Below are 22,942 nucleotides of genomic sequence, written 5' to 3'. Positions count from 1 at the left end.
TGTACTGTACATCCAGACCTACCCCAGGTTAATACCACGAAGCTGTTGCATCTTCGACCGCAACAAGAGTCTTTTGTCCAGTCAACAACAGCCATGTAGAAATAGTATCTCCCTGGGTTGGGATTTAGCTCAGTGGGAGAGCACTTCCCTAGCAAGCACAAGGCACTGGGTTCAGTCCTCAGCTCTGCAAAAAAAAAAAAAAAAAAAAAAAATCAAAAAAGAAATATTATCTCCTAAAATGCTCAGGCACAGAGAGGAACTTTGACATTTTAGTAGAATTATGAATTAGATATTGTTAGCAAAGGATAATAAACTCCGGAGATTGACTAGCCTAGACCAACCGACTAGCTCTCAAATGTGGAAGACATTAGAACATACGGATAATCGCTGTACGAGGGAAAACTATTAGCTTTCTGGGCTACTAGGGTCCCAGTTATCTTGCTAAATGTATTTACCGTAAGAAAATGTCCTGGTTGTCCAGATTCTGTCTTCAGAAACTGGTCAGGCACCAAAAGCCTGTTGAACAATTGTGGACTTCAGGAGCTGAACTGGCTTTTACACACCGCTGGGAAGTTAGTGAAACTTCCTTCAATGAGTCAAGCACCCCCAAGTGGAAGAGATGCGCAACCTCGTCCCAGTGCTCTGTGACATCGTCCAGGCTCTACTTACGTCATAGAAGCCCTCTCAGGCCAGTTCCTTCCCTAGTTACGCTTAGAAACTTCCAGTATCTAGGTTTTACCTTCTCATGTGTCCTCCTGGAGACCCAAAATAATGTCCTCACCCAAATATTCTGATGACCCAGGTCACAATCTGCCCAAGTAGCTCTTTTTATGCATTTTTTTTCTGAAAAAGTCTTTGGTTTCTGAGTCACCAACATACTTGGTGGTTATTTTCCCAGCTACTATCTTTACTTTTGTTATCTTTAAGCCATTCTCCGTATCAGAAATATTGATAGCCTCTCCACAAGGCAGCCCACTGGATAGCACATCAAAATTAGCTTTATCAAAACCCACAATTAGAGGAGGGCCATTTTTGTTCAAACAAAGCTGGAAATAGACAGGATTAAATACCTTGTTTTGAAGTCAATGGCAATCATGAATTATGGATTCTTTGCAAAGAGCGAGGAAAAATTAGCTCCTAGACCTGCTTCCAAATTCGGGATAAACTGATGACAAACCCGATATCGATCAGTCACATTTGAAATGTCCTTAAAATTTACCAGCTCGGTTTACCGGAAGTCACACACCAGCGGATCCCAGCCCACAGCAGCTCTCTGCTCCCAAACCCCATGGGAGAGAGACCTCACCGCCTGATCAGGTGGGCACTCCTGAGGCTGCAGAGCGGAGGAGACCACCAACACTGCCCACCCCTGCCCACATCCCTGGCCCAAGAGGCAACTGTATAATGCCTCTGGGTTCCCGTAGGGGAGGGCCCGGGAGCAGCAGGACCCCTGCGCCTGAGACACTGCCGGAACCTGAAGGACACATACTGGATAAACAGTTCTTTGCACCCAAATCCCATGGGAGGGAGAGCTGAAACTTCAGAGAGGCCGACACGCCTGGGAAACCAGAAGAGACTGAACTCTGTGCACATCCAGATGCCAGAGGAAAACACCAAACGCCATCTGGAACCCTGGTGCACGGAGGCTCCTGGAAAGAGCGGCGCAGATCTTCCCGGTTGCTGCCACAGCGGAGAGGACTTAGGCAGTACCCCACGAGCAAACTTGAGCCTTGGAACAGCAGGTGGGACCAACTTTTCCCCTGCAAGAAACCTGCCTGGTGAACTCAGGACACACAGAGGCAAAATTCCTCTAAAACCGGGCACTTCCTGTGTTTACCGGAAGTCCCACACCGGCGGATCCCGGCCCGCAGCTGCTCTCTGCTCCCAAACCGCGTGGGAGAGAGACCTCACCGCCTGATCAGGTCGGCACTCCTGAGGCTGCAGAGCGGAGGAGACCACCAACACTGCCCACCCCTGCCCACATCCCTGGCCCAAGAGGCAACTGTATAAGGCCTCTGGGTTCCCGTAGGGGAGGGCCCGGGAGTGGCAGGACCCCTGCGCCTGAGACACCGCCGGAACCTGAAGGAAACAGACCGGATAAAAAGTTCTCTGCACCCAAATCCCATGGGAGGGAGAGCTGAACCTTCAGAGAGGCAGACAAGCCTGGGAAACCAGAAGAGACTGCACTCTGTGCACATCCAGGCGCCAGAGGAAAACACCAGACGTCATCTGGAACCCTGGTTCACGGAGCTCCCGGAAGGAGCGGCGCAGATTTTCCCGGTTGCTGCCACAGTAGAGAGCACTTAGGCAGTACCCCACAAGCAAACTTGAGCCTTGGAACCACAGGTAGGACCAACTTTTCCCCTGCAAGAAAACTGCCTGGTGAACTCAAGACAGGCCCACAGGAACAGCTGAAGACCTGTAGAGAGGAAAAACTACACGCCCGATAGCAGAACACTGTCTCCCCATAACTGGCTGAAAGAAAACAGGAAGACAGGTCTACAGCACTCCTGACACACAGGTTATAGGACAGTCTAGCCACTGTCAGAAATAGCAGAACAAAGTAACACTAGAGATAATCTGATGGTGAGAGGCAAGCGCAGGAACCCAAGCAACAGAAACCAAGACTACATGGCATCATTGGAGCCCAATTCTCCCACCAAAGCAAACACGGAATATCCAAACACACCAGAAAAGCAAGACCTAGTTTCAATCATATTTGATCATGATGCTGGAGGACTTCAAGAAAGACATAAAGAACTCCCTTAGAGAACAAGTAGAAGCCTACAGAGAGGAATCGCAAAAATCCATGAAAGAAATCCAGGAAAACACAATCAAACAGTTGAAGGAATTAAAAATTGAAATAGAAGCAATCAAGAAAGAACACATGGAAACAACCCTGGACATAGAAAATCAAAAGAAAATACAAGGAGCTGTAGAATAAAGCTTCACCAACAGAATACAAGAGATGGAAGAGAGAATCTCGGGAGCAGAAGATTCCATAGAAATCATTGACTCAACTGTCAAAGATAATGTAAAGCAGGAAAAGCTACTGGTCCAAAACATACAGGAAATCCAGGACTCAATGAGAAGAGCAAACATAAGGATAATAGGTATAGAAGAGAGTGAAGACTCCCAGCTCAAAGGACCAGTAAATATCTTCAACAAAATCATAGAAGAAAACTTCCCTATCCTAAAAAAAGAGATACCCATAGGCATACAAGAAGCCTACAGAACTCCAAATAGATTAGACCAGAAAAGAAACACCTCCCGTCACATAATTGTCAAAACACCAAACGCACAAAATAAAGAAAGAATATTAAAAGCAGTAAGGGAAAAAGGTCAAGTAACATATAAAGGCAGACCTATCAGAATCACACCAGACTTTTCGCCAGAAACTATGAAAGCCAGAAGATCCTGGACAGATGTCATACAGACCCTAAGAGAACACAAATGCCAGCCCAGGTTACTGTAACCTGCAAAACTCTCAATTAACATAGATGGAGAAACCAAGATATTCCATGACAAAACCAAATTTACACAATATCTTTCTACAAGTCCAGCACTACAAAGGATAATAAAGGGTAAAGCCCAACATAAGGAGGCAAGCTATAAACTAGAAGAAGCAAGAAACTAATCATCTTGGCAACAAAACAAAGAGAATGAAAGCACACAAACATAACCTCACTTCCAAATATGAATATAACAGGAAGCAATAATCACTATTCCTTAATATCTCTCAATATCAATGGCCTCAACTCCCCAATAAAAAGACATAGATTAACAAACTGGATACGCAACGAGGACCCTGCATTCTGCTGCCTACAGAAAACACACCTCAGAGACAAAGACAGACATTACCTCAGAGTGAAAGGCTGGAAAACAATTTCCCAAGCAAATGGTCAGAAGAAGCAAGATGGAGTAGCCATTCTAATAGCAAATAAAATCAATTTTCAACTTAAAGTCATCAAAAAAGATAAGGAAGGACACTTCATATTCATCAAAGGAAAAATCCATCAAGATGAACTCTCAATCCTAAATATCTATGTCCCAAATACAAGGGCACCTACATATGTAAAAGAAACCTTACTAAAGCTCAAAACACACATTGCACCTCACACAATAATAGTGGGAGATTTCAACAACCCACTCTCACCAATGGACAGATCATGGAAACAGAAATCAAACAGAGATGTAGACAGACCAAGAGAAGTCATGAGCCAAATGGACTTAACGGATATTTATAGAACATTCTATCCTAAAGCAAAAGGATATACCTTCTTCTCAGCTCCTCATGGTACTTTCTCCAAAATTGACCATATAATTGGTCAAAAAACAGGCCTCAACAGGTACAGAAAGATAGAAATAATCCCATGCGTGCTATCGGACCACCATGGCCTAAAACTGGTCTTCAATAACAATAAGGGAAGAATGCCCATATATACGTGGAAATTGAACAATGCTCTACTCAATGATAACCTGGTCAAGGAAGAAATAAAGAAAGAAATTAAAAACTTTTTAGAATTTTATGAAAATGAAGGTACAACATACCCAAACTTATGGGACACAATGAAAGCTGTGCTAAGAGGAAAACTCATAGCGCTGAGTGCCTGCAGAAAGAAATAGGAAAGAGCATATGTCAGCAGCTTGACAGCACACCTAAAAGCTCTAGAACAAAAAGAAGCAAATACACCCAGGAGGAGTAGAAGGCAGGAAATAATCAAACACAGAGCTGAAATCAACCAAGTAGAAACAAAAAGGATCATAGAAAGAATCAACAGAACCAAAAGTTGGTTCTTTGAGAAAATCAACAAGATAGATAAACCCTTAGCCACACTAACGAGAGGACACAGAGAGTGCGTCCAAATTAACAAAATCAGAAATGAAAAGGGAGACATAACTACAGATTCAGAGGAAATTCAAAAAATCATCACATCTTACTATAAAAACATATATTCAACAAAACTTGAAAATCTTCAGGAAATGGAAAATTTCCTAGACAGATACCAGGTATCGAAGTTAAATCAGGAACAGATAAACCAGTTAAACAACCCCATAACTCCTAAGGAAATAGAAGCAGTCATTAAAGGTCTCCCAACCAAAAAGAGCCCAGGTCCAGACGGGTTTAGTGCAGAATTCTATCAAACCTTCATTGAAGACCTCATACCAATATTATTCAAACTATTCCACAAAATTGAAACAGATGGAGCCCTACCGAATTCCTTCTATGAAGCCACAATTACTCTTACACCTAAACCACACAAAGACCCAACAAAGGAAGAGAACTTAAGACCAATTTCCCTTATGAATATCGACGCAAAAATACTCAATAAAATTCTGGCAAACCGAATTCAAGAGCACATCAAAACAATCATCCGCCATGATCAAGTAGGCTTCATCCCAGGCATGCAGGGATGGTTTAATATACAGAAAACCATCAACGTGATCCATCATATAAACAAACTGAAAGAACAGAACCACATGATCATTTCATTAGATGCTGAGAAAGCATTTGACAAAATTCAACACCCCTTCATGGTAAAAGTCCTGGAAAGAATAGGAATTCAAGGCCCATACCTAAACATAGTAAAAGCCATATACAGCAAACCAGTTGCTAACATTAAACTAAATGGAGAGAAACTTGAAGCAATCCCACTAAAATCAGGGACTAGACAAGGCTGCCCACTCTCTCCCTACTTACTCAATATAGTTATTGAAGTTCTAGCCAGAGCAATCAGACAACAAAAGGATATCAAGGGGATACAGATTGGAAAAGAAGGGGTCAAAATATCACTATTTGCAGATGACATGATAGTATATTTAAGTGATCCCAAAAGTTCCACCAGAGAACTACTAAAGCTGATAAACAACTTCAGCAAAGTGGCTGGGTATAAAATTAACTCAAATAAATCAGTTTCCTTCCTCTATACAAAAGAGAAACAAGCCGAGAAAGAAATTAGGGAAACGACACCCTTCATAATAGACCCAAATAATATAAAGTACTTCGGTGTGACTTTAACCAAGCAAGTAAAAGATCTGAACAATAAGAACTTCAAGACACTGAGGAAAGAAATTGAAGAAGACCTCAGAAGATGGAAAGATCTCCCATGCTCATGGATTGGCAGGATTAATATAGTAAAAATGGCCATTATACCAAAAGCAATCTACAGATTCAATGCAATCCCCATCAAAATACCAATCCAATTCTTCAAAGAGTTAGACAGAACAATTTGCAAATTCATCTGGAATAACAAAAAACCCAGGATAGCTAAAGCTATCCTCAACAATAAAAGGACTTCAGGGGGAATCACTATCCCTGAACTCAAGCAGTATTACAGAGCAATAGTGATAAAAACTGCATGGTATTGGTACAGAGACAGACAGATAGACCAATGGAAAAGAATTGAAGACCCAGAAATGAACCCACACACCTATGGTCACTTGATTTTTGACAAAGGAGCCAAAACCATCCAATGGAAAAAAGATAGCATTTTCAGCAAATGGTGCTAGTTCAACTGGAGGGCAACATGTAGAAGAATGCAGATCGATCCGTCCTTATCACCCTGTACAAAGCTTAAGTCCAAGTGGATCATGGACCTCCACATCAAACCAGACACACTCAAACTAATAGAAGAAAAACTAGGGAAGCATCTGGAACACATGGGCACTGGAAAAAATTTCCTGAACAAAACACCAATGGCTTATGCTCTAAGATCAAGAATCGACAAATGGGATCTCATAAAACTGCAAAGCTTCTGTAAGGCAAAGGACACTGTGGTTAGGACAAAACGGCAACCAACAGATTGGGAAAAGATCTTTACCAATCCTACAACAGATAGAGGCCTTATATCCAAAATATACACAGAACTCAAGAAGTTAGACCGCAGGGAAACAAATAACCCTATTAAAAAATGGGGTTCAGAGCTAAACAAAGAATTCAAAGCAGAGGAATGCCGAATGGCTGAGAAACACCTAAAGAAATGTTCAACATCTTTAGTCATAAGGGAAATGCAAATCAAAACAACCCTGAGACTTCACCTCACACCAGTGAGAATGGCTAAGATCAAAACCTCAGGTGACAGCAGATGCTGGCGAGGATGTGGAGAAAGAGGAACACTCCTCCATTGTTGGTGGGATTGCAGACTGGTAAAACCATTCTGGAAATCAGTCTGGAGGTTCCTCAGAAAATTGGACATTGAACTGCCTGAGGATCCAGCTATACCTCTCTTGGGCATATACCCAAAAGATGCCTCAACATATAAAAGAGACACGTGCTCCACTATGTTCATCGCAGCCTTATTTATAATAGCCAGAAACTGGAAAGAACCCAGATGCCCTTCAACAGAGGAATGGATACAGAAAATGTGGTACATCTACACAATGGAATATTACTCAGCTATCAAAAAAAACGAGTTTATGAAATTCGTAGGCAAATGGTTGGAACTGGAAAGTATCATCCTGAGTGAGCTAACCCAATCACAGAAAGACATACATGGTATGCACTCATTGATAAGTGGCTATTAGCCCAAATGCTTGAATTACCCTAGATGCCTAGAACAAAGGAAACTCAAGACGGATGATCAAAATTTGAATGTTTCACTCCTTCTTTAAAGGAGGAAAAAGAATACCCTTGGCAGGGAAGGGAGAGGCAAAGATTAAAACAGAGACTGAAGGAGCACACATTCAGAGCCTGCCCCACATGTGGCCCATACATATACAGCCACCCAATTAGACAAGATGGATGAAGCAAATAATTGCAGACCGACAGGAGCCGGATGTAGATCGCTCCTGAGAGACACAGCCAGAATACAGCAAATACAGAGGCGAATGCCAGCAGCAAACCACTGAACTGAGAATAGGTCCCCAGTTGAAGGAATCAGAGAAAGAACTGGAAGAGCTTGAAGGTGCTCGAGACCCCAAAAGTACAACAATGTCAAGCAACCAGAGCTTCCAGGGACTAAGCCACTACCTAAAGACTATACATGGACTGACCCTGGACTCTGACCCCATAGGTAGCAATGAATATCCTAGTAAGAGCACCAGTGGAAGGGGAAGCCATGGGTCCTGCTAAGACTGAACCCCCAGTGAACTAGACTATGGGGGGAGGGTGGCAATGGGGGGAGGTTTGGGAGGGGAACACCTATAAGGAAGGGGAGGGGGGAGGGTGATGTTTGTCCGGAAACCGGGAAAGGGAATAACACTTGAAATGTATATAAGAAATACTCAAGTTAATAAAAATAAATAAATAAATAAATAAATAAATAAATAAATAAATAAATAAAATTTACCAGCTCTTCTGGTTACAAGGAATTTATTAGATCAAATGCAGCAGAACAGGATGAAATACATGAGGTAATTTTATTTTTGAAATATGGGTAGACAGAATACTGGATGCAGTTTAGAATGGAATTTACCTTTAATTTACAGGGCACTTTAATTGTTTGTGTCACATAGTTTTTCAGATCTTCAAAAGGATTCTTTTCAGAACCCTCCCCTGTCCCCAATAAACTCTGACCATCCCTTCCCTCTTCCCAATAAATCCCTTCCATTTTAACATTATATTTTTTTAAATGTACTTAGAGCTTAACAACTTATGTCAGCTTTTAAAAATCTGTCCGCTTTTCTAAGTGCACCGTCTTATTTTTCTCCCTTCTTCCTTAGTTTTATGCACATTTTCCTTCACAATTTGAGTTTTTCTCTTGCTTTGTGCTCTTATGACACCTCTGCCATTATGTGACTGTTGGTCCACTATGTGGCTGAACTCAATGTGGGGTTAACTCAAATGACAGGATTTTTCCCCCTTTTCTCCCCTTCAACTTCCTTCTCTAGGCATCTGCTGAGTTTTAAGCCTTGGGGATTTGCTTTAAGCATGAAAAGCACACAAACACACACACACAAACTCACAAACACACAAACGTACACACACCAACACACAAATATGCACACACAAACACACACACATACATACACATATACATACATAAACACACAAATACAGAGAGAGATACAGAGACAGAGACAGAGAAAGAGAGAGACATGGAGAGAGACAGAGAGCCCATGAGAAAATATGTAGTATCAACTTTCTAAGAACAATAAACATACAAATTTAAAACGGGAAGAAAAAGGAGGCAACAAGAAGAATAATCTCATCATATCCATCAACTTGTGGAGGATAGAGTTTGTCTCACTCTAGGTTTCTAGGTACCACTCTGTTACTGAGCGAAGTTGGGGCAGGAACTCAGGCGTGACTCTAGAGGCAGGAAAGGAAGCAGAGACAACTTAGAAATGCTGAGTACTGGATTGCTTTCCATGACCTACTCAGTTTCTCTCCTTCTCATACAACACAGTGTCACCTTCATAGGGGATGACACGACCCATAGTGTGGTAGACCCTTCCACATCAACCATCAAAAAAATTGCCTAACAGATGTGGCCAAGGCCAAATCTGATGGAGGCAATTCTTCAGCTGAGGCTCCCTCTTCCCAGGTTGAGACAAACTGACAATAAAAACTAACCAGGACCCCTGCACATCCATTCTGATTGCCACACTGTGTGCAGTAGACAAGCCATTGGAATAACTTTAGCTGTTGATCACTGGATGAATGCCTTAAAAAATGTTATATATATTAATGTGATTTTCATCTATGTGTAAGAGCAAGGGTTTTGTTCTCAGAAAAACGGATGGAACTGTAAAACACAATATGTTAAATGAAACAAGCCAGACTCACAGAGACGCTTGCAAAATTTTGATTTTAATAAGGGATATTAAGTGAAAGGGGACATTGAGGAAGAGGAAGGGGAGCAGCAGGGTGTGTGTGTGTGTGTGTGTGTGTGTGTGTGTGTGTGTGTCTGTGTGTGCAGGTGGAAATGGAGGTGAGTTGTGAGGATGAAGCTGGCTAATGTACAGTATAAACCTGTACAAAGAGTCACAAGCAAGCCCACTGGCTTGTACATTTAAAGCACATCGATATAAGATAACTGAGTCTAAAACAATGTTTTGATTAAATTGGGGGTTTATAGTTTAGAGATACAGTAAATTTTATTCATATTTTCCTTCCCACAGGTGGCTCTTGCTCTTTCGAGCTTGATACTGGTGACAGGATATGGCAATGAGCTTTGGTGTCTGTACCTCATTAATCACCCAAAATTCATGTCATTCAGTGAGGCTACCGTGGGGAGGAGGTAGTTAGACACCTTAAGGGTACAGGACGTGGGAAGAATAATGCCCACCCCCACTATAGATATCCAAATATTCACCCTCATCTCTGGTTTGAATGTGTTCTCTCAAAAGTAATTTTCTGAAGATTAATCCCCAGTAGGAATGTAGTTGTGAAAAATTGATTAGGTCAAGAGGAATGCAACCTATAAATAAAGATGAATTAATGATGCTATTTTGGAAAAAGGTTAAATTATGAAAGGCAGTTTGACTCCTTCTCTTGTCTACCGAGCCCATTGGATCCCTTCTGCGGTGACAACATCCCATAAGAACTCTTTCCTCTGATGATGGTCTCTTCATCTTTGATTTACAGGCTTCTCAATCAGAATCATACAGAATCTTCGTCAATATAGACTTGCCAATTGGTGCCATTCTGTTTGTCCATACAAGCGTGAACATGCCTTAGAACTGTGAGCATCTGGGTCATATAGGAAATCAAGCTTGCAGAGAGGACTAGGTTTTTAGTGCTGACTGAAGACAAGATGGGTCCAGGGTAAGCATGTGTGCTCTTCGTGAAAGAAACAGCAGAGAGGAAGAGTGTACATTGGAAAGGTGGAGCTTCGGAGGCACTCAGACATCTACTGTTGGCCTTGTGGGGACAAGGAGCCATTAGGTAAGGGGAAAGATCGCTAGGGATATCTTCAGCCACTGCTTTTGGCTAGCAGAACCCTTTTTAGAATCCTCATCTTCAAGAATGTAAAAGAAAACTGCCTGGAGTCAGTTGATACATCAGTAGCATCAAGAATGTGTCCAACATTACAGAGGGACCCAGGATAAAGCCGGATATTGGAAGATCCTTTGCCTTCAAGAGATGGAGACTTCTCCCCGGTAACACTGAGCAACACATTTAGGTCGGTAAGGGCATCCCATTAAGTCCAGATCAGTGGTTCTTAACCCTTGGATTGAGACCCGTTTAGGATCTCAAATGGCCCTTGCACAGCAGTCACATATCATATATCCTGTATATCAGACATTTACATTACAATTCATAACTATAGCAAAATTATATTTATGAAGTAGCAATGAAATAATTTTACAGTTGTTGGAGCTATATTAAAAGGTTACATTAGGAAGTTTGAGAACCACTCTTCCTGACCCCCCTAAAATATGCCTGTCTGTATGGACTGGGGATATAATCCCTTTTATTCTATCAGGCAAATCCAGAAAAACCAAAACACCACCAAATGTTTATGAAGGATAAACAGCCACTGTACCCACAGTGTCAGGACTGCTGACATCCTAGACAAATGATGTCAAAATGGAAATCACGTCATACCATGACCATCCCTCTAAGTGAAAAGCAGAGGAGAAAAAACAGTTCCCTGGTGGTGGCACCAAGAGAAAACCATTGTCAGAATTGTCAGCAAGGATTTTAAAGCCACGATTCAACCGTCGTCAATGAGAACCATCCAAAAGAAAAGTATACACATAATCCTGGTGAGGTAATAGAAGAAACAAGAGAAAATCGAAAAGGAACTCACTTAATTAAAACAAACACTAATTGTAGGAATTAAAGACATGTCTGGGCAAGATGAACAATGAAGTGGAGTTTAGAGCAGGCAGAAGGGGCTCGGGAGATGGCTCACTGCTTAGGAACACTGGATGCTCTTGCAGGGGACCAGGGTTCAGAGGATCTGATGGACTCTTTGGTCAAAACACACACACACACACACACACACACACACACACACACAAACACACACACAAAAACACAAAACCTTGAATTACCCAACATACAATTCACCTACCGTTTTAAGTTCAAGAAGGATGAACTAAATGAGGATGGTCTGTCTTAAATGGGGAAACAAAAATATTCATAGGACATGTTATGGAGATTAAGTTTAGAGCAGAAATTGAAGGAATAGCCATTCTGAGCTTATACCACCTGGGGATCTAGTCCACATACAAACAGACCCCAAATCTAAACAATATTGCTGATGCCAAGAAGTGTATGCTTACAGGAACCTGACATAGCTGTCTCCCGAGAGGCTTCTCCAGATCATGACAAATACCGAGGCTGATGCTTCCAGCCAACCACTGAACTGAGAACAGGGTTCCCTTTGGAGAAGATAAAGTATTAAAGGAGCTGAAGTGCCTTGCAACCCAATAAGGACAACAGTGGTCACAAACCATATCTCCTAGGGACTAAAGCACTTCCGTCAGACTGCACATGGACAGACTGGTGAATCTAGCTGCATATGTAGCAAAGCATGACATGTTCTATACCAATAGGAGAAGCCCTTGGTCATGCCAAGGCTGGACTTTCCACCTCCCACTCCCCTTCTATAGGGGTGTTCCTCTCATGATCCAGCACCACCTTCTGCCCTTTATCAACAATCCCATTCACTGGGGAGTTCATTCTTGGCAGGACCAGAGACTTCCCCTTCCACTGGTGCAGGACTCCCAGCTGCCGAGGTGGTTCTTTTCTGCGCATGTGCACACACGTGTGCTGATAAGCCCGCAAACCCTCTATTCCTCTGGGAGACCGTTGCCCTAGAGATATAACAGCCAGAATATAGGCATCGAGGCCATGGCACCCTGAGAGTTCTTCAGAGGCTGACAGTCTGCACTGCCCCTTCTGTGACAATTAGTGTTGAATGTCTGGGAATTCTGAAGTGGCTTTTGTTGTATTGACTGACTTGTGAGCAGAAATGTGAGAGCATCAGTAAACCACACAGAGGTGGCTCATATCTCACAGGTGAAATCATGGCACTTGTGCTTGCCCAGATGCCCTTTTATGGTGTGGATGTGTTTCTCTCCCTCTCCAAGCAGGCTTCGGTGCAGGGAAAAATTCTGTTATCTCTTTCTCCATAAAAGGATATTCAGCTCTGGTTTGAAAGTCAAACAAACAGCCATGTGTGCCATGGAACAATAATGAGGACAGATTCTTTTATATAGGAAAATCTATTCCAAGTGATACTTTGGATTTATAATTGTAAGATTATTACCAGCAGTTAATGAAATTAAGATTTAAATATCGTGCTCCATTTAAATTGCTGTTAAGCTTTTGGCTCGATCAGGAATCAGCACATTGTTGGGTAAATACTAATCGGGCTGTGATGACATCCCGTAATTAGTTAGGGCTCGGTGGAAAATAAGATTTCCGTTGCTACCTGCCATTTTAGCTCAAGGCAACTTTGAGGCTTCAGGGTTTACATTAGAAGGAGTAGATGGTTGAAGCAGTTCTCCCAGCACCAGGTGAGTGTCTAATTCTAGACCTGGGTAATTAGATCAACAGTTAGATCTAACTGCAGACAAAGAATAGGATGGAGTTCAGGCTGATTAGCCACACAATGCCATTAGATGGATCAATGAAAAGTAAGCATTTCTTTTCCTGAACAGAGCTGTGTGTGGGTGGCTGCATGCTCCTGTCTCATCAGGTGCTTTCTGAGCCACCTGCAGGTATAGAATGGTATACAGTCTTTGTCACAAGCCTACAGTTAAGAGGTACTCATCGTGTCTCTGGGCGAAAAGGAACTGAAGTTCAGAGATGTCTTTGTTCAGGTCCACACAGCAAAGGGCAGGGCAGAGAGAGATTCACTTTGGGTATGTCTGACTCTTTAAGACATCCTCAGAGACACTGTTGCAAATCTCCACCACAACCATTGATTCCAAACAAGTGGGACCATCAAGATATCTAAGACTTGACTTCCACTGTGCACGGAAAAAAAAAAAAAAAAAACTTCTGTACGAGATGGTGTCTCTTTTAGGGTGCACAGGGAAAACCTTCCTCCAGTCCCTCCCACCAGCTCTGGGGTGGCTGGAGAGGGAGCAGACAGGGTCCCTCCATCTTGACAGTTGCAAGGCTGTTTCAGGCTATGTCGCCATCTTCCGGGTATAGGGTGGGTTGGGGGTGGGGTTTGGAGAGCCCTGCCTAGACTATCTGAGTTTGAAGAACAGACTGAGGGGCTCCGGGCCTCGTGCGCCCTCTAGCGCCAGTCAGAGAGAAGATATCTTCGTGAGTTCTCACCTGTGAGACCTGCATCCACTTCTGACCTGGGCACAGCCATATCCCTCCAATTTGAGAGGGCCACCTGCCCTTTGGTAGGTCAGTGAGTGCCTAATAGTGCTACAGGAAGAGCATTTAGCTGCACAAGGTCTTGGATTGGGTCTTCAGCGCTACTTAAATAACAAAACAGGGCATTTCGACCAACCCCTTTCTTTTTACATCAAAAACGGATAAAAGGAGCCTAATTGCAGTTTCTACTTATGTATTTAATCTATCCACTTCTTTCTTTCTTTCCTTCTTTCTTTCTCTCTCTCTTTCTTTTTTTCTTTCTTCCTTCCTTTTGTGTGTGTGAGAGATTTGTATGTGTACTCATGTGTTTGAATGTGTATTGTGCAGACATGTGTGTATGTGTGATATGATGTCATAGATTTTCATTGCTTTCCTATCAGATTCTCAGCAGCAAGGTCTTTCAGTCAAAATCAGACTCATTGGTATGACCATTTCTGCTTGCCACTTTCCTCTCTGGATTCCCTAACTATGCCTTCCTAGGCTTTAATTATAGGCAACTTCCACACCCACCTCCTTTGACCCTTACCCCCATTTATGTGGGTTTCCAGGGTAGGGGAGTTGTACCTAGGTCCCTGTGCTTCGATGGAAAGTTCTTTAGTTGTGGAGCCATCTCCCTGGCTTCTGTAGGGTATGCCAAATGATCATATTTGACTTAGCGAGTGTTTTGAAATTGCAAAGGAATGATACCTAAGTCATCTCAGGCCAGGGGACCATGGCTTGTGGTGCATTTGGAATGAAGGTAGCAGACCTCAGCCTCATCAGTGTCTCTGACGCTGAAATTGTAACATTTTACTTTTTCCTTCTTCATTTTTTTATATCAGGTTCTATTCATGATCCACAGTGGTGGGATGCATCAAGACAACTTCCTTTAACCATGTCACGTGTTTTACCCTATCCGACCTTCCTGCTCACCCAAATCCCCCACCCCACTGCCTAGTCTCCTTCCTTCTCCAGGCCTTTGTCTGCCTTCGTGACATATGGACATACTTGGGTATTTTTTTTGTTTATTTGTTTTTTTTTGTTTGTTTTTGTTTTTGTTTGGATCGATTAAGAAGCCATAAAGATTCTGCAAAGAAGTACACAACTCACAAACGAGACAAAAATTACAGTTCTTGCTGCTGGTGTCTGGTTGATTTTGCTTAATGTGGTGGTTCCAGTTTTCCTACCAAAGACTTAATTCCATCCCTTTTGTGGCTGGACAAAATTCCATTTTGTATGTGTACCAGGAATTATTCAATGGTCTATTGATGGATGCTACGGCTGATTCCACATCGTGGCTACTGAGAATGGTGGCACAGTAAGCATGGTGTGCAGGTGTCCTCTGATGTGTTGTCTCTGAGTCCTATGGGCACTGTGTCCAAATGCTCAGGCTGACTGCCATTCCCCGAGAGGCTTTGAGCCTAAGCTGAGTGCTCTCTCATTGAATGGAGGCTTTGCATGAGATGACTGTGTGTGTGTGTGTGTGTGTGTGTATGTGTGTGTGTGTGTGTGTGTGTGTGTTCAGTGAATGACTGTGCACCCTTACAAGGGGACTCTTCATAGAGTTTATGAAAGCTATAGCTGTGTTGGTGAGCATTGGAGATAGATGTTTACAGCACCCCATCCCTCTCTCCCTCCTTACCCCTCTGTTTCCTGCTGCTCCTTTTCCCTTCCCCATCTTCCTCCACTCCCCCTTTCAAGACAGTGTCTCACTATATAGCCTAGGCTTGCCTCATGTTTGCAATGATTCCCCTGCCACAGCATTACAAATACTAAGAAGTCTCTTCCTTGGAGGACAAAGAATTTCAGAGGTGCAGTTGTGAGCATGTGTTGCCAGAAGAGGAGTAGACACCAGACTGTCTGACTTTGTACAAGGAAACTAGGACCAAAGCAGATAGCACTCGGGACAGTGAGGTTGGCCACTGTGCGTACTTCATGTCCCCTGAACCTAGAACCAGAGCTCTGGCAAATCATGTTGTCTAAGACATCAAGTCACTTCAGTGGTCAGATAGAACATGGCACAGAGATACTTGGGAACATGTAAAGCAGAAATTATTACCTACAATTTCTAGTCTAGGAGAAGAAAGGGCCAGCCAGATTCTGTGTGTTTGTGTGTGTGTGTGTGTGTGTGTGTGTGTGTGTGTGTGTGTTCATGTGTTGGGTAATAGCAGGAAACAGGGTGGATAGCTGGATTTCAAGATTCTCTGAAATTTGAGTATTTTCCTGAGCTTCTTGGTAGAGATATGGCTGTGTGGGTCTGTTTCGTATCTGATTTTTTAAATATAGAAGGACTTACATTGGGAGGGCCCATCCCAAGCAAAATGTACAAATACCACCTGTTTCCCTCATTTTGGGGGCCCTAAAATTCTTTAAGGATTCATTTTGCTTATAGGAAATGGGAGAAGTAGGTTTGGAGGAGGAAGAGGGTTGAACATAGACCTTGCTGGATGCAGAGGAAGAGGTGCTGCTCCTCTGTTAGCCAGCAGACTGGTCAGGACAGCATCAAGGAACAGGCAAACCATGTTGTCATAACTTGGGGGAACCATGGTGAATTAGGATGAAAAGCATCTCAGATACTGTATCAAGCCAGATTCTCTAGGGTCTCTGGCCCATCTCAGACACTGAATAACAAAGGCATCAATATCAGAGCTGAGAGATCTACATCTGAAACTAGTCACGTTCCTCAGTTTCCCCTCTGGAAGGAACAGATCAATTACAGTAAAGGACCAGCTTAGGCACAGCCTAGGTTCCAGCTGCCTTTTCCAGCGCCACCACTAGCCTTGTTAGTGAAGGTGATCTGGTACTGATGAGTGGACTGCATTCTTGGGTTATGGTTATTCTAATACAACCACTGTAGGAGACATCTGTTGTTGGACATAGCACTCTAGGCATGGCCATGCCTGGTAGGTTTCTATTAATATCATTCATGAATCACACGCCTAAGTGGATGGAGGGGTGGAAAGGGTTTGTGGCTGTGGGACCACTTCCCTACTGGGGACTTGGCAGTACTTGGTCTACCCTGAACTTTCTCCAGTATCCTCCCGTTATGTCCTTTCCAATTAAGTTGTTAAGTCATAGAGAGAATGGGTCCAGGTGGTATCCTGGTGACCGTAGCTCTGACATTATGGAAATATCGTGTGATCAGGCTGAATTAGCACAAACTCGATGTTCCCATGCTCTTCTTCAAGCCAGTGGCCTCTGCACTAAGCCCATGATTATTGATTAGTGAGTGAATGTAAGACTGAAAGAGGGTGGTGCTGCAGTATTGCCCTGTACAGGACAGCCGAATATCTTCCTGTTGGTAGAGCCTACATCTGAATGACTGTTGCTCCAGACAGAGTGGCCATGGCTGAGAATTTAAATTCGGATCATTGAATCCCTAAGGTAATGAGCCATCTCCCAGGCCCTGGTGTTTTGTCTGATGAATCTGCAAGTTACATATTTAATATGTAAGGAATGGGAATCATGAGGAATGGGATAAAGAGAGTGTTTGCCTCCTCTGCTCATCCTCTCTGTTCCCAGGGAGGTTGTGGCAATGGCAGGGTGCCCTCATGTTCTCAGTGAACTGGACATCGTGGATGTTCTCAGGACCTTAGAGATGGCCAGAGAGGCTTATTTGTTCTGCAGGATGTTTTTGACTCTTGAAGGTTCTGGATGAATTCCAGGAGAAAGGAAACCTTTACCTCAATGAGAGGGAAATCAAGAGGCTCGATTATTGCACCAGCATCTGGAGTCTGTGGGACCCAGGGGGAGGACTCTGTCCTTTGTCAGCAGTGGTGGGGACACTGGATACTGCAGTCAGAGCCTGAGCAGTTCCTGTCACACTCAGGGAACTCCATTCAGGTAAAGCTGGATCCCCTACTACACCACAGTGGGAAATCAGTGAGTTTATTACACAGAGAAGGTTTCTGTCACTATTTCTGATTTGATCATGGGCATTTAGAGATAGCTTTACACACAATCCTGTTGCTTTTCAGGCACCATTGTTCAAAAGATATAATTTACAGCAAGGTTGAAGGATAAAGTGAAATTTAAAAATTAGCTAAAATATAGTGATTGAATATACTTGTTTTTATTTAATTTTTTAGACTTATTTTGTTATTTTATATGTACCTGCACTTATGTGCCTGTGCTGTATGCTTATGGTACCGTTAGAGATCAGAAGAGGGTGTCTGATCCATTCGAACTGGACTTATGGATGGTTGTGAGCTGCCACGTGGGTGCTGGGAATGGAACTCGGGTCCTTTGCAAGGGCAACAATTGCTCTTTAGGACTGACCCATCTCTCTAGCCCGTCACTTGTTTCTCTTAGGAGATTTTCTTTTTGTAAATAAAGTTCCAAGATGGTTTTAAGAGTTACATCGTTTGGGTCAAGGGATAACAGTGGATTCATAACAGCGTGAATCCAGAGGCCATATACTTACTGACCCTCAGTAAGGACACTTTCAATTGTGTGTGTGTGCACGCATGCGCACGCATGCGCACGCATGCGTATTATATCCAGAATCCCGTGGAGGCCAGAAGAGGACTTCAGGTTCCCGGGAGCTGATTTACAGGCAGCTGTGAGCTGCTTAAGTGGATTCTAAGAACAGAATTTGGGTACCCTGCGAGTTTGGAACATGCTCTTAACTCATGGGCTATCTCTTCAGGCCCATGTGTTTCTCATCCTCGACTGAGATATCTTTAGGAAAACTTGTACTATCTCTGCAGGCAGCCTTGGCTTGGTCGGTTGCATTGAAATTTCTGATGTTCAGCCATCAGGAAACAAGGGCTAGACCCCAGAAGATAGCTTCTCTCCATTTTAGCGTCACCCTTAACTCTCCACTTCCTCTTTCCTCTCTTGTTCGAACCACAAGCACAATTCTGCTTCCTCCAGGACGCTGGAGGTGTGTGCTCGTGATACTTCTGCAAGCAGTGTGACTGTGGAGTCAAACTGCTGTCGGATCCTCAGCTTCCCAGCTTCTGTCACATGCATCTCTTCAGCTTGACATCACAAACTGGAGGGGAAGAGAGCTGGGAGCTCATTACCATGGGTGTCTTGGAAAGTGTGGGGGCGAGTTCTGCATTAATTAAGCCTCATTTGAATAATGAGCACATGCTATTTATTTTCTTGGAGAGCTGTTCTGAGGGAAGCAGAGAGGCTTCTCCTACAGGAAGCCTGGTGGCCAGTTGGCCTGCAACCCATCACTAGAGGGAGGGAGGGGGAGGCAAGGGTGCTATTTTAAACTCTCTTATTGAAGGAAACACCCATAAGTGTAACATTGTGGGACGGTTTTTCAGCTGTTACTGTGAGAAAAGGCCTGGGTCAGCCAACGTCTTCTCCAGTCCTTTCAACGCTGCTCTCTGCCATGCATAGATGGTCTAAAATCTGCTCATCTCAACTCCCCAAATCATATATTCTTCTTCATCTGTTATGGTGCTGAGCCGAACGGTGGTGAACTTGGCATCATGTGGCCACCTTAGTGGTCATGATGGGAACTCCACAGGAACAGAGGTGTTCTCACACCAAATACCCAGATCTGCCTGATTTTGCCCTGGATGCTTAAGAAAGACGGGCATCTATGCACCAAAAAGCAATGATTCCTCTGTACATATGGATATTTAAATCTGATCGGGGCTCATGATCTAGTCTAGGAAAACAAGCTATCTGCCTTTTCTCTGTGTTTTTTATTTATTTATTTATTTATTTATTTATTTATTTATTTATTTTGCAATTGTTTGCACAGAGTGACTCATCTCTCTTGTGGTACAGGAAGAAACGAGCCAGATTTCTTCAGCTCTGTACTTAAATCACATACCTTCATGCCTTTGGCTGCACCAAGCAATCTTCCTTCCAGGAACTACTTGACCATCCGTCTAGGCCAGAGTTCTCAGCCATAAATAAATGTACAGAAGGCACAAGCCTGATTCTGTTGAGTGTGCAGCTCAAGAACTCACACATGCCCGCACTTACGAGGCTGTACACTGGAGCTGCACACACTTAACATTATGATATTGCAGAGAATATGAGGGGCTGTGCATACATGCCAATTTCATGCTTCAGGGAGATACAGGACGTCATATTCTTGGGTTTTGGAGACACCCAGACACAACGAATGTTCTTCATGCAAACATCATGAGTCTTTAAGCAAGACTTTAAAACAAAGGTGCAATTATCATAAATGTGAAGAGACCCTGTGGTGGTTTGAATATGCACTGCCCAGGAAATGGAACTATTAGGAGATTGGCCTTCATGGAGGAGGTGTGTCCCTGTGAGGGTGAGATCTTGAAAACCTTCTCCCAGCCATGTGGGAGACAGTCTGTTCCTGGCTTCTTTTAGATGAAGATGTAGAACTCTCAGCTCCTTCGCCAGTACCATGTCTGTCTGCACACTGCCATGCCCTCTGCCTTGGTGATAATGGACTGACCCTCTAAACCTGTAAGCCAGCCCCTATTACAGGTTGTCCTTGCTCATGTTGTCCTTTCTCAACAGTGGAAACCTAACTAAGACCCCAGACTGGATAGTTCATGGGATTGCTCAAATGTCCTTGGCACCATCACTCTTTTATCTTCTGCAATGGCCCAACCCAATCTCTATCCAGTCCTGGGTGCTCCTCCAGTGCTGGTTGTCACAGGAATCCCCTATACAAGGAACTTTCCCTCAGAGTCTCCTAGTGTCTACAATACCACCAGTCATGACCCCCTCTTCATTGATAGGGTGAAGTCTTTTTAAAGTATGGGCACCAAATCTCCCACGTGGTTTTGTAGAGTAGGAAAGCATCTCCAGGGACAGGGCACAGATTCTGGGGCTTAGAGAGATGGCTCAGCCACGAAGAGAACTTGTTACTCTTGCAGAGGACCCAGGTTCTATTCCCAGCATCAATATGATGGCTCAGAGTTGAACTGTTAACCAGTTTCAGGAGATCTAATGACCTCTCTTGGCCTCTTCAGACATCAGGCAGGTACGTGGTGCACACAGTTCCGTGTAGCCAAAACATTCACATATTCAATAATATAAACACATCTGATTTTTAAAAGGTATGAGCTTTGGATTATGGGCATGGGTGATGCTGAGCGTGGATCCCAACAGCTCTCTCTTTAGTGGAGGAGGGACACCAGGAGTTTGGAACCGGTGGCTGTAGATGAGGGAGCACCGTATGGTCATATCAGTATAATGCCTCCTGGTTTGGAAGTACTCGTCTCACAGCTCTGAATGTGCCCATGAGGCAGAGGTCTCAGCACTGAGCTTGGGAACAGTCAGCACTGGGGGAAGGCGGCACGTAAATGACTATGTCTTTCTTCAAATACAATGAAAGAGGTTCTTTTCCCCATGTTTTCTGTCATCATAGAGTTCTAAAAACCCCCGTGGACCAGATAAACTTAATTTGAAAGCCATTATAATGGAAATGGGGGGTGAGCTGACAGTTCATTTAAGAAATATTTGATAAGCCAAGAAAAAAGTTCCAAAGTTAACATTATTAACACGATTAATGAGCAGTGGGGCTGCAAAAATTCTTAAAAGAATATAACAAAACAACACACAGGCCCTCATCTCTGTTAGCCCCACAGGCTGCTGACAGTGTGTCCTCATTTGTCTGCATTAAATGGTTGAGGCTCTAGGCTTGCCCACATGGCCCATGTTGTCTCTCATCTGAACTTGACAGGAATATCTTTTTGTTTTTGTGTACACACATTCCTAATGCCTTAATTGCTATAGCTGATGTGGGGTTAGGGGTTTGCCAGCCAGTCAGGGATGAAGAGGTTTAATGTGTTTCTTCTTTAACAACAACAACAACAGCAACAACAACAACAACAACAACCACAAGAACAGCAGCAGCAACAACAACAACACCCCAAACCAAACGAACAAAAAACCAACAAGTTTGCATTTTTTTTTCAAACAACAACTTCATATTCACCAGAAAAGTAAACTGGAATTTATGTTGACTGGTGGGTACTTGTTCCTCTCTCTACAGCACTATTGTATTAGGGTTTCCAGTGAAGCAGAAATGGCAGAATGAATACACATTGTCTTAGTTAGATTTCCATTGCTGTGAACAGACAGCATAGCCAAGGTAACTCTTTTTTATTTTAAGAGTTGTTTTATTTTAATGACTGATCATGTGAGGCCACAGTGAGCTCACTATGCACAGACATGAAGGAAGCTGTATTTCTTGGTCTCTTCCTCTTTAGACAGAGTCTTGATGATCTCCTCCTTCTTGGCCTGGAGGCGCTCCTCCCACCGGTTTTTGTGCTTCCTTGGTCTTGGACCTGTGAGCCTCAGCCTGGTCAGACAGTAGCTTCTTGCGGGCTTCGTCTGCCTTTGTTTTGTGCATCTGCTCCATAAGAATCAATTGGTTTTTTGATACATTCCTTTTGACTTTCACGTACAGGATGTGATACATATGGCGGTCAATCTTCTTAGATTCCCAGTATCTCCTGAGAAGCCTGTGCAGGATCCTCATCCTTCTCATCCAGGTCACCCTCTCAGGCACCCAAGTGTTGGCAGTACCCTTTCTCTTCCCTGTGAACATATGCCTGCACTTTAAGGTGTTTTTCTGGCAGCGAGCCTGAGAATGGTCAGTTATAGGCTTCCAGATGATCAGGCCATATTCAATCATCTTCCTGATCAGCTGCCTGGAGTTGGCATTGGCGATTTTATTGGTCTCATTGGGGGTCCAACTGTATCTTCTTTTTAGCACAGTGGAGGACACTACAGGCAAGCCTCTTCTATAGCCTGAGCATGCTCATG

General features: G+C 43.4%; 1 pseudogene; it reads right to left on the bottom strand.

The window, feature by feature from the left end:
* LOC103694658 (60S ribosomal protein L19 pseudogene) lies at positions 22,368–22,942 on the bottom strand (annotated as a pseudogene).

The sequence above is a fragment of the Rattus norvegicus genome, chromosome Y (assembly GCF_036323735.1).
Source record: "Rattus norvegicus strain BN/NHsdMcwi chromosome Y, GRCr8, whole genome shotgun sequence".
In the NCBI taxonomy this organism is placed as follows: Eukaryota; Metazoa; Chordata; class Mammalia; order Rodentia; family Muridae; genus Rattus; species Rattus norvegicus.
Note: the sequence above shows the minus strand (reverse complement) of the source record. Positions and strands in the feature narration are given on the sequence as shown.